The sequence below is a fragment of the Penaeus monodon genome, chromosome 8, assembly GCF_015228065.2.
Source record: "Penaeus monodon isolate SGIC_2016 chromosome 8, NSTDA_Pmon_1, whole genome shotgun sequence".
Taxonomy (NCBI): Eukaryota; Metazoa; Arthropoda; class Malacostraca; order Decapoda; family Penaeidae; genus Penaeus; species Penaeus monodon.
The window spans coordinates 44318536-44331035 of NC_051393.1; positions in this window are offsets into that span (position 1 = coordinate 44318536).

Here is a 12500-nt window from a genome sequence, read left to right on the forward strand (position 1 = left end):
CTTGTGCCAGTCCTGACTGGCCTGAGGGCGAGCCAGGGGCTGGTATTCCCCGATTTTTCAGCCCTTTACCCTTCAAGGGGACAATGAGGGGTGGACTGTTTTTATCCCCAACATAATCCAGGCCTTACCATGGCCAGCAATGAAAACTTATCTCCACTATTAGGGGCAATGAGGCTGCCCCTTTATCAAAAGAGCCCCAACGATGTTAAACCCACCCGATTCCCTGACCCCAGGCTATCCTTTGACCACGGCTCCGAACACTGCAAACAACTACCCCCCTAATCAATGCCTACGTAGTACAGTAAGCCAAACAACCAATCCTTAAGAAACATTGCCCACTCTCCCAGCACGCTCAAACTGCATCACCTCTACCCCACAACCTCCACATCCAACCACCCATCCTCCCTTATAATACCTTACATCCTTATTGCCCACCTCCCCTAACCACTACATCCCGCAACACTATCCATCGTCACGCACCCTCCTCGACTACCCCTATCACTACAACATATTGAATACCCTCTTCAGCGCAGCCAAATGGGACCGATTTTTCGTGATCCCTCCCACAGCTCCTACTCTTTGGACAACACCCTCTATGCCAACAATGTCTCCAAAAACAAGTAGGTAAAGTCTCTTTCCGTAGCCGACCCGACCGCTCCCGTCTTGTAACAGTAAATCCGAAAACCAAAGCTATAGGCATTAAACAAAAACTAACAGACATATATGGTGAACCCCATCCTTGCAGAACCCCATCCAACCCTCAATACTGTCACCGGAACAGTTTCCAATCTCCCCAGCAAATGCCCAATCTATGACAAGATTTGGTCAGATTTTGTGGAGATAGACCTACTTTGCTTGTCTCACAGGACTATGATGCAACGTCAGTTACAATGCTACTCCAGTCCCCCCAGAGGTAATCGAAAAGAAAACCCACTAACATAGCCAAAATTACCTTTACGTAGACATGACCTTCCCTAAACGTCTATATATAGGGAGGAGAATCCTCCCTGTTGTCCATACAACCTCCTCCACGTCAGTGCAAAATTGGTTGGCCGTGCTAGGACACCCAGCAAAACATTTCCGTTCCACAGCCAGATTGCCCACTATGTGCCCAACCTGGCCATACCGATCTAACTGCCCTGCACAATCACGCACATGGGCCAACTGTGGCGGCCCCCAGAATGTTATTTATAGGGGCTGTCCCACCTACAAATTTGAGTTCTGAGGTAGCAATCTCAGATGCAAACTTTGGACTTCACAAACGTGAAGCCAGACAAGAAGCACGTCGACGTGGTTTCTCTCTTACCAGTACTCCATGAATACTGCTCATTCTACCAATTCTCATAAACCCACCACCCCTTTTTTCTTTTTTTTTTTTTTTTTTTTTTTTTTTTGTTCTTTTTTTTTTAAACCCCCCTCTTGCTACTTCCTACGTCCCCAGTCAAACTCATTTGGCCATACAAATCCAGGACCTCCAATCTCGACTACAGATATCTCAATCACACCACACACCCCAACACATCCCCTCTCCCTCCTCGCACTCCCCGTAACAGGACAGAACAAAACGTTTCCACCCCTCCTTCCCCTACAACACAATCACCTCCACCTTCCTTTACTCCTTTGCTTGAGACACCAGTCCTCTCTTCCCCCCCTCACAAGAAATCTATATCCCCACCCAAAACTCCCAAACCAACCAGAAAGAAGAAAACCATTGAAAATATTCAAGATTACATAATGAAAAAACTGACACTCAACCTCCAAATCTTACAATCCTGCCTCCTTCCACATCCAAGAACTCTGATATCCATCCTCCTTCTAACGAAATCCCCCCTACACCCTATCCTCCTACCCCCTCCCAACACAGACCACTCCCTCCCGACCCCAACCCCGCCCACATTATCCCTCACACCATCCCTCTCTCCCTTCCCCTCCCTCCTGGATACAACACGTGAATCCCTTAGGTCACAAGGATCCCCTTCCTAATCTCTAATACCCAACTCCTAGTAGAACACCAACTACCACACCTCTCCCATCTCAGACCCTCTCAGTCCTTCACACCCTCTAATGCTTCCCCCTCAAAATCAGTAAAGGATAACTATCCTTCATTGGAATATTCGCGGTTCCGCTCCCACAGACCTGACCTTCGTCATTATCATTTCCTCTTATAGTCCATCTATTGTGAGCCTGCAAGAGACCTTTCTAACACATCCTCAATACCCCAATTATCATGTTGTCTTATCCCCACTTCCCTTTATGTCTCATCCATACTTATCAACAGAAAACACATTATGTCACACCTCCCTTTCAACCAATGTCCCTTGCACAAGTTGTAATGTTTCCCCTTTCAATCCCACACACATATTATCGTGCCCACGTTTTGAAAAACCCGTAACTCTTGCTTTTCCCCCATCTATCCTCCATTTCACCGACCTCCCAAACTATCAGACATCCTTTCAGAAATCCCACACTTTCGGCTTCAACACCTATTATCTTTCCTCAAAACGTATACATATCTTACATTCTAATCTATACTCCTTACCACACCCGACCCCAACCCTTTCACTCACCAATTCCTTTGCCCAGCTTAGACAACTAATCACTAACTCAACCACCCTTCCCAAACATTAACTATAGTGCTACATGACCTTAGATGTCTAGCACATTTCTCTTGCTTTTAACCATTAACCATTAACCATTTATACCGAAAGTTCAGAATAACGCCGGATAAAAAATCTAATATGCAAAAACGTAAACATAAAAGGGGCATATAAACATAGAATGAAATGCAAAAGAACATGGAAACATAAAAAGTAACCTGGTACAATGAAGAGGTGAATGTGAGCAGTGTGGTTGGCACCTTGAAATGTATATATAAATATTATGAACATAAGAGTGATAATTGAGAAGTAAACAATTAGTGATAATTGTTGTGGTGGAGGTCAAGTAAATCAAACAGGTGGTAATGTAATACATTAAATCTAGTAATGAGCGCATAAACTCGTCAGAAAAAGGGATGGTAATATCGTGAATGTAGTGATGTATGGTAATAATTTGTGTGCAATGTTTATGGTGATGACGGTGTGAGTGCAATGTTTATGGTGATGATGGTGTGAGTGTAATGGTGATGACATCGTGAATGTGTCTGGGCACGATGGCCACCTTCTTTGCAAGCATGAGTGGCAGCAGGTGACTAGAGTGATGGTGTGTAGTTGGCATTACAATAATTCTGCGCTTGGAAATCATCCTCCGAACCGAACACAAGTGCTATTAAGCGGGTGTGAGCGGTCCTGGGACTTTTTTCTCGCTCAGTCGGTTTCATGCGCTGAGTCAGTTCTTATAATTACAGAAAACGAAACACATCGAAAAAGGGAAAAAAAACACACACAAAATGTGATCTTCCGACAAGAGCGGGAAACATCCTCCGATTCGCACATACGTATGTGTGCGGACCGGAGGCCTCCCTCACCCAAGATTTTAGCTCACATAGAGAGGTTCTGGAGGATCTCCGTTGACGAGTGTCCTGGGCCACCACGTGTGATTTGTTAGTGTGTGTGTGTTTGTCTATGATGTAGTTGGTGCTGTCTATATGCTGTATGCGATCCCAGGTTCACTTACTTTGTGTGTATGTGTGTGTGTATGTTCAGTGGCTTTATGTTGTATGTTTGGTGTAGTGATTGTGTGGTGATTCTGTTGCGTATTGTCTTGCATAGTGTTGTTTATCCAATATAGTGCTTTGTTCTGTATAGACTGCATCTTGAGTTTTTGTGATTTACAGATTGCAATCAGTGGAATGGGTGTGTATTCAAGTATAGGTCTTACAGTGGTTGTAGAGTTTGAGTTTAGTGGGTGTTGTGCAGTATAAGAAGAGTTCGATTTTTTTTTTTTTTTTTTTTTTTTTTTTTTTTTTTTTGAGAGCTGTGTTTGCTTGTTTTATTCGGTGTTGTGCGTGTGTGTGCATACTATTTCTGCAGAAGTGTAGGCTTAGCATGTTTCCCGTGGTTGCGTATGGTATGTATGTGTTGTTTATTGTGAGTGGAGGTGAGTTGCGTCTTGCCACTGGCATGGCTGTGAATTAGTTTGTGTTGGTCTGTATTTTCCATTTGTTTTCGAAGGTGTTGATCGTGTTTATGGCTGTTTGTGTGGCTGCTTTCATGATGTTTTTGTATTTGGAAGGGTTTGTGAATGTCGTCTGCGTATGCGGTGTAGTTGCTGTAGGGTGCTAGGGATGGTAGACTGGCAGTGTAGAGGTTGTAGAGTGAGAACGCTGCCATGTGGAACTCCGCTTCTGAGGTGGATGGGAGGACCAATGCGGGTGGTGGCTGCTCTGTTATCCAGGAAGTTGCATAAGAGGCGCGTTAAGTGTGGAGGCAGTTGTAGCTGTTATTTTGTATTTGTGACCGTCGTACCTGACCTTATCAAAGGCCTTGGTGACGTCTCGTAGTATTGTAGCGTTAACTTTGCTATTTGGCTATGTATAGTTCATGATATACTCTACGGATCTCTTCGCCATGTTTCAATGTGCTTTGGTTTCTATATTTCATCTCCTGTCTGATCACTGAAAAGGACGTGATGTGGTAGCGTATGGCCCTTTTCCTTATTTAATTTAGGCCTCAGAGATATCCATCTTTGGTGTTGCTTTCATAATTAAAGGCAGTCGTGATATGGCTCTGGTTTACGTAAAACAAAGGTTTCAAAATCGGCAAAACTTACAAATAAAATTAAACAAAGAAATAAAAATCCATGGAACCCAACGAAAGATAATGTAAAACCTAATTAAACTAATCTAAAACCAAGGCCATACACGATAAAACAAAACAAAGATAAAAATGAAATAGAAGATTCTAGTAAAATTAAGAAAATGAAATTGACAAAATACAAAAAATAAAAAGGTTCTAGAAAAAATCAAAGTTACGGGGCAGTGGACATGAACATAACCAATATAATAACTATTACCTTAATACAGATGACGTCTCTGATGTTTCCGATGTCGTGTTACGCCGCCTCACAATAAGATAATAGAATAAAAAGAACACAATATAAATAGATAAAATATCGAAAAAAAAAGTCTCTCCCTCTGACTTGAAGTCTCGGGCTTGAGTGGCGGTTCCCTTGCTATTGTGTATGCCCTGTGCATTTTCACCTGCGCAGTGACATCAGCGCACTGCGGCAATTAAATAAACAGCGCCTTTTTCCCTTGCACAAAACCATGTGCCGTTTTAACTTTTCATTCGTGTGTACTAAATGTTTGAATTCACGGCTACGGCCAGCGGATACGAGGGGAAACTCCAACATTTCACTCGCTACAACCCCTCCCATGGCCCGGGAGTGATGGTCGGGGCGTCGCCTCCACCCGTCCTCGAGTCTCAGATGTATCCCTAGGTCCGCTCCGGGCCCGCCCATTCCCTATGGCGATTTGGCGCAGAATTTGACGAAACCATCACGGGGATTCACGGTGACGAGACGACCATTCACGCTCCCAACTCTTCTCTTCTGCAAGCTAAACAAGCCTCACTCCTCACCACGTACAGACCATCCTCTCTCCTGTTCACATCTCCCTGGAAATCTAGAACCCTCCTGGCGGCTTCCACACATCGGCAGGATCTTTGAATATTCAAGGATAGTAATTATAAAGGGCATGTCCACTGAGCCGGCCCCTAAAGCAAAATAACAAGAACCCGTTAAACTGTACAAAACTGGCTAAATGCTAAATAAAACAAAAGCATAAAAAATAATTACCAGACCCGAGACTTAAAAGTAAACTTAAAAGTAAACATAAAACTATACAATAAAACAAAGGTAAAACCAAATGTATAAAAAGTAAAATACAAAACAAAAATCATACAATCATAAATGTACAAAGGAAAAATAAAATTATATGGAAATTAACTGAAAAAAAAAAAAATCGTTATAAAGGGGGTTAAAGAGAGATATTTAAAGGTTAAAACATATTAAAAGGTTAATGAAAAAGAAGTTAAAAGCGAGCGAAAAGATTGAAATAAAAGCTCAAGACTAAAAGATAAAAAACGTAAGATTATGCTCAGGGGAAAAGTAAGCCAAAAGGGAGGAGGAAAATAAAGCTGCTGACAAGTAAAGGAGTTAAGTAAAAAGATGATAAAAGTAAAAAGACAAGTAGGTATTAAAACAAAGGGAAATCATAAGGTAAGAGAGAAATATATATATACAACAAAATATGTACAAGGGAAAGTACCTTGCGTTCATCTGGGGCGCACAGCTGACAACAGTAACACTTCGTCCGGATCTCTTTCAGAGTTCTCATATTGCCGTTCACTATGCAGGCCTTCAGCAGAGGTATTCCCTTCACTGGGCGAATCCACGAACACTAATTCCTCGAAAGGTCTGAAGGGCTTAATCTGATTATCGTGCAGCCTGCGCTCTTTGTATGGCGAATCCACATCTCTGGTGATATATGTCACTGGTCCAGCGCGCTTCAGGATACGAACAGGGCCGTCCCAACGAGATCCAAGAGTCCTCCGAGGTCCAGTTAGTCTTCGGAAGTTCCTGTAGAGAACTAAGGTACCCACATCCATCTCAGGAGCTTTCCTACCCCTCTTATTATATTGTCTTGCCCAGGTTTCTTGAGCACGACGTGACGTCTCAATTGCAACATGACGAGCTTCTCTCAGCGCATCACTAAAGCGTTTTGCAGAATCGGATGCAAAGGTAATCTCATTAGAGAGGCCAACGGGAAAATGACCATGATGAGACATATGCAGATACAAAGGTTGGTCGCCTATGGACCGATGGAATGTGCTATCAGTGCTAATCTAACTTGTGGTACACATTGGTACCAGTCCAGAGGGTTCCATTTGCCTGTGGATGATATGCTGTAGTGAGATCATCTGTTTGTAGAAGGCGTGGGGGACCAAATAATGTTATAAAATCTTTAATGTAAGCATCTGCTAACATCTCAGCTTCTTTAGATGGAAGAGGAATCAGCAGAAGATACCTTGAGATATGATCTATTAATACAAGTATATACCTCAACCCACTGCTTTATTGTCCACAGCCAATGAGGTCAGCAGAAACCTTCTCAAATGGTGCAGATACCTGCGGAGCACTAGCTAGTGGCGCCCTATGTGGTGTTCCCTTCCGTCGTTGGCATGTCAAACAAGTTTTCACATCTCGCATCATATTGAGGAAATAGAAAAGATCCTTTAATTTCTGGTACGTCCTGAAAATACCAGGATGGGAGGTAAAGGAACTGTTACGATCAAGCTTAAGTGCAGCTTTACGAAGAAACTTCGGGACTACAAGCAGATGGACTGCATGTGTAGGAAACTGTCGAAGATGGTATCTTGATCCTCATTAGGGCAGTATCTGGCAGCTCAAGGAGCAGACTAAGGATAAGTCCGATATGCCCCATGAGGGGAGCCCGTTCTGTGTCGACTAATGCCGACTCGCTCACATGTGTCAGCTGGTGTTGACTCGGCTGAACCCAGTCATTACCCACCATGGTGCCCAGCCACAACAGTAACCTCCAGGCGACAGTTACAACTTCTCGCGCCTGGGCAGGGCGCGAACCGCCAACCCCTCGGATGAGAGGCCGACACGTTACCACTGTACTAGCCCGGAGGCTAGGAGCAGGCTCAGTGAGTAGCAAGATAAAGTTTCTCTGTGGCTAAACTCAACTGTTTTGTGGCTGCTTGGTTTGACCTTTCTTCTACCCCACTTCTGCAAATATCTTATATACTCTATTTAGCCCAATCATATTAGACCGATTTTTCGAGATCTCCCCCATAGCTCCTTACTCTGACAACACTGTCTTCTTCTTGCAATGTCTCCAAAACCAATCAAGCAAAGTTTCCTTCAGCAGCCGTTCCCATCTCATCATAGTTATATCCGAAACCCAAGCTAAAACATTATCAACCCTGATAGACTTCACTGGCACACCCCTTCCTGCCGAACCGCATCTCACCCTCAGTACTTGTACCGAAACTGTCTCCATCTACCCAACATCTCTTCCTGTCTATGACATAAGTTGGTCAGGTTGTGGAGAAGACTTTCTCACCTTCCTCATAGACTATGCTGTAGCATCAGTACAATATTATATATGCACCATTCCCCCAGAGGCCATTGTAAGACCCCCACCAACATTGCTAAGGTTAATTTCCGTAGACATGACCTCCACTTTAATGTTTACATTGGCAGAGAATCTCTCACTGTCTGACCATATCAACTTCATCCCCATCAATGTCAGAATTATTGGTGTCTAGGATATCCTGCTATTCTACAGCCTGATGCCCTCTAAGTGCTCAACCTGGTCATAATCGATCAAACTGCTCTGCACAGTCACGCACATATGACTATTATGGCGGCTCCCATAATTTATTTTTTTAATTCTGTCCCACCTACAAGTTTGAGTCTGCGGTGGCAGCTCTCAGATTCAGAATTGGCATCACTCTGTGTGGAGCCAGATAGGAAGCACATCAATGAGGTTTTTCTCCTACTTCCTATTCCAATAATTTCGCTCGCTCTGCATCCCCCCTTCCCTCCCAAGTGTTCTTACACTCTTACCCATAATTGCTCCTCCATCTAACATTCCCACTTCTATCCCTACCTCCCCCAGTCAAATTCTTTCGCCATTCTAAATTCAGGCACTCCGATTTTACCGCTGCCCCAACACCTACCAAGTTCAACCCCTTCTTCTCCTACCACACCTACCTCTGCCTATACTCCTCAGACACCAGTCTCCCCTTTTCCCCCTCATAAGAAAACCTTCGTTCCACAACATTTCCCAACCAGAGTGCAGACACTCTTGAGGACACAGAAACTCACCCAATTTCACAACTCCCACTCTCTCCACACTCAAGGTGACTGTCGATATCCATCCTCCTCCTACTTATACTCCCTCTTCTCTTCCTCCTACTCCCTCCCAGCACATCTCATCCCCCCCAGCTTTCCCGGCATTAACCCACCATCCATCCCCACTATCCCTTCCACTCCTTCTTGGATGCACATGTGAATCCCTTGTCATAACAATGTCCTTCCTGATAATCCTCCTGACACTGTACCACCTCCCCCTCTCATTCCTTATTTCACCCCCTAGCTGCTTCCCCTTCAACTTCTCCAACACAAATTGTTATCACTCGCAGATTACCTTCTTAATAGCTCTCCTACATTGGAATATTTGCTGTTTCTGTTCTCACAGTTTCCAAGAAACTTTTTTTTACAATTCCACCTATACCAATTTCCAATCGCCATTTTATCTCTGTCACATTCCCTTTATGTCTCGTCTATACTTATCCATCAGAAAGCATGTTATACCTCCTCTCAAACAACTGTCCCTTGCAGATATTCGCATCTTTCTTCATCACTGGATCACAGTTATATCCGTCTACTTCTCACCATCCCACCCCATTGACTTTGATATTTTTGAAACTCTAATTTCCCAACCCCAGCCACTTTTCCTCATAGTTGGTGATTTTAACTGCCATCAGACTCTTTGGAGTGATTCCACTGTGGCTTCCTCTCTGCAACTGACCTTTATATTCTTAATTCAGATCACTCCACACACTTTGACATGTGCACACAATCGTTTTCATGCCTTGACCTCTCTCTGTGTTCCTTGTCTCTTAAACTTCCATTGGTTAGTTCTAGACCACTTTTCCTATAATGACCACTTTCCAGTCCTCCTTCCTTTTACTTCATATGTCCCACTTCCTAATTCCCCACTCTGCTTTGATAGAGCTAACTGGTGTACTTTCATTTCATTCTTTACTATTCCTACCCCTCCATCCCCTTCTACCACGTACTCACTCCAAGATCATCACAACATGAAACTACAATTAAGTATAATGCTGTGACCACGGTCGCTCAAACATGAGCCTATACCGTTGAAAAAAAAAAAAAAAAAAAAAAAACAATGTTTCACTGTGACAGTACTAAGAGCTGTCTATACAGCCATTCCTAAACCTCAAGACCTTACATCTCCGAGAGTGTTCTACGGAGGAATTCTGAGTGTGGCTCTATATGCCTGCGAGACATGGACCGTGCGCAAACAAGAAGAAAGGATGATTGATGCTTTCGAGATGTGGCTCTGGAGACGTGTGATAAGAGTGAGGTGGACAGAAAGAAGAACCAACGAGTGGGTGACAGAGCAAGTGGGCGTGAGAGAAGAGCAAGGCATGTTGCAAGAGATCAAGAGGAGAAAGATCCGGAACTATGGTCATTGGAAGCGGAGGGGAGAAAGTTTGGTGCTGGTGACCATTGAAGGAGAAACCGAAGGGGTCGGGAGGAGAGGTAGGAAAAGAATCAAATGGGTGTCGAACATCTTCAACTGACAAGGAGGGCTGAAGCAAGCTCACATGCATGCTCATGAAAGGCCTACAGCCCGATGACGGGCTTTGGTAAGAATCAATCAAAAATCTACCGTAAGCCCCAGCCCTTGGCTCAACAAATTTTGCAGTGTTTTTTCTTCTCCCGCTTTCCTTTTCCTCAATGTAACCTCCGACATCCATTCACCTCTCATGTTTCTCCTACACCCCTTCCACCCTTTCCCAACACATCCCACACCCTCTGCTCCATCTACACCAAACACCTTCGTACCCCCCCCCCACATGGGATGGGGTCATAGGAGTCAGAGACTGAGGCCCAATATTGGGGATATTCCCTACCTTGGACCGCAGCCCTCGACGCAGGACTGACTTTGGGTCAGTCCTGAACGGCCTTAGGGAGTCATGGTCATAGTATTCCCGTTTAGTTATTTAGCCCGTACTCCTCATGGGGACCCTGAGTGGTGAACCATTTTTTCCCTACATACTCTAGACTTACCATAGCCTTTAATGAATTTGTACCCTTATTACGAGCATTGAGGCTGTTCCTTCATCAACTAGCCCAATGACTTCAACTTTTCCGGTTCCTGAACCCCTGGCTCTCTTTTGACCATTACCTTCTGTTAGCTCAGTCCATTCTGCTTTATTTTCGACCCCCTTCTCCCTCATTACTCTTCTTCATCCTCCTTGTCCTTTATGGAAAGTGGTAGATTTTTCGCAAATGTCCAAACAACGCAGCGGCTGTGTAGCGAATGCAACCTTACAGTAAGCGGCGAAGTGACCCTGAGGGAGTCAGCTATCGCAATGCTTGTATTTATTAATGAGGCTTTTCGTGTCGGAGCAGGCTGAGCGGTAAGAAATTTCCGAAGGCACGATGGGCCAGGGATAAATATGGCAACTAAAAAATAATAATAATAACAAAATAAAGAAAAAAAAAGTTTAGGACTAAAACATAAAGTGAAAGAACTAAAATAAGATAAACCTGTACCCCTTAAGAGAAATAAAAATTCTACACACAACACTAAAACACTGAGGGTTTTCAAACACTAGGCTGACCCGTTTTCCTTTACAGTTCCTTAATTTTCTGTGATGCCATGTTATATCTGTGTACTTGCGAGACCTGAGAGCCTGAAATAAAACCAACCATATATAAAAAAGGAGCTTGGACACAACTCCTAAAGTAACACAAAAGAACTAGAACATTTTAAAACATTTACTAATACATCGGGTTTCGTTATGTATAATAGTTTTACTTCGTAATATTAATATTCCTAACAACAACAAAAAAACAACACTTATCTGTACAATAAGTCACACTCCACAGCGAGCCGAATACACAAATTTGCCACTATAAATAATTATCAAAAGGGGTGCCTTCGTCTCCCTGATTTATATGCCAGGTCAATGCCCCGTTGCAGTCTTCCGTCCTCGGATCTCTGGCTGAGAGGAGCATTGCCTGCGCATATTAACGGTCTAGAAAGCTAGGGAGATTTCTGGCAAGTGTCCTTCGGTTTTTGTGTGACCCCTGCATATCAGGTCAGGCCAGCGGAGGTTGGTAAAAAAAGAAAAAGAAAAAGAAAAAAAAACTAAGCATGGTCCGACAGGCTCTTAACAATGCTCGTGTGGTTTGTGGTTTCACCTTGATTGCACAGGATTAAAACATTAAAATCTGAATTTTAGATATAAAAAGAATATAAAAAGACAGATAAAATTATTTTCACACTAAAAGTTGAATAGGTAAAAAAAGTAAATAAAAGCGTAAGACAAAAGTCTTTATTTCGCCTTAATTACTGATACCTAGGGTGAAACAAGGTCGTTTACCCTGAGGTGACCCGCAAACAGCTGGGGATGCTTTTAAAGACAAATGGTAACATTTGTTTATTTGTTTACATTTAAGATTATATAGAGTTCACTATAACTGCCTTACCATCTGCTTAGAGTTTTTTAATAGGTAACGGAAGCTGATAATTTCGAATGAAGAAATAAGAGATACAAAAAAAAAAAGTTGTTTATCAATTATCTAATAGTATTATCTCGAACAACAGGATGCAAGTGTGACATGATTATCGTAATTTCCTGCCTCGGTGTACGTACAAAAAAAAATCATAAACAAATAAATAAAATATATATATATATGAAGTAAGATACGTTCTGTTAAGATATGTTTGTTGTTTTCAGTTTTGATTATCAGAAAACGCAAGCCGACGC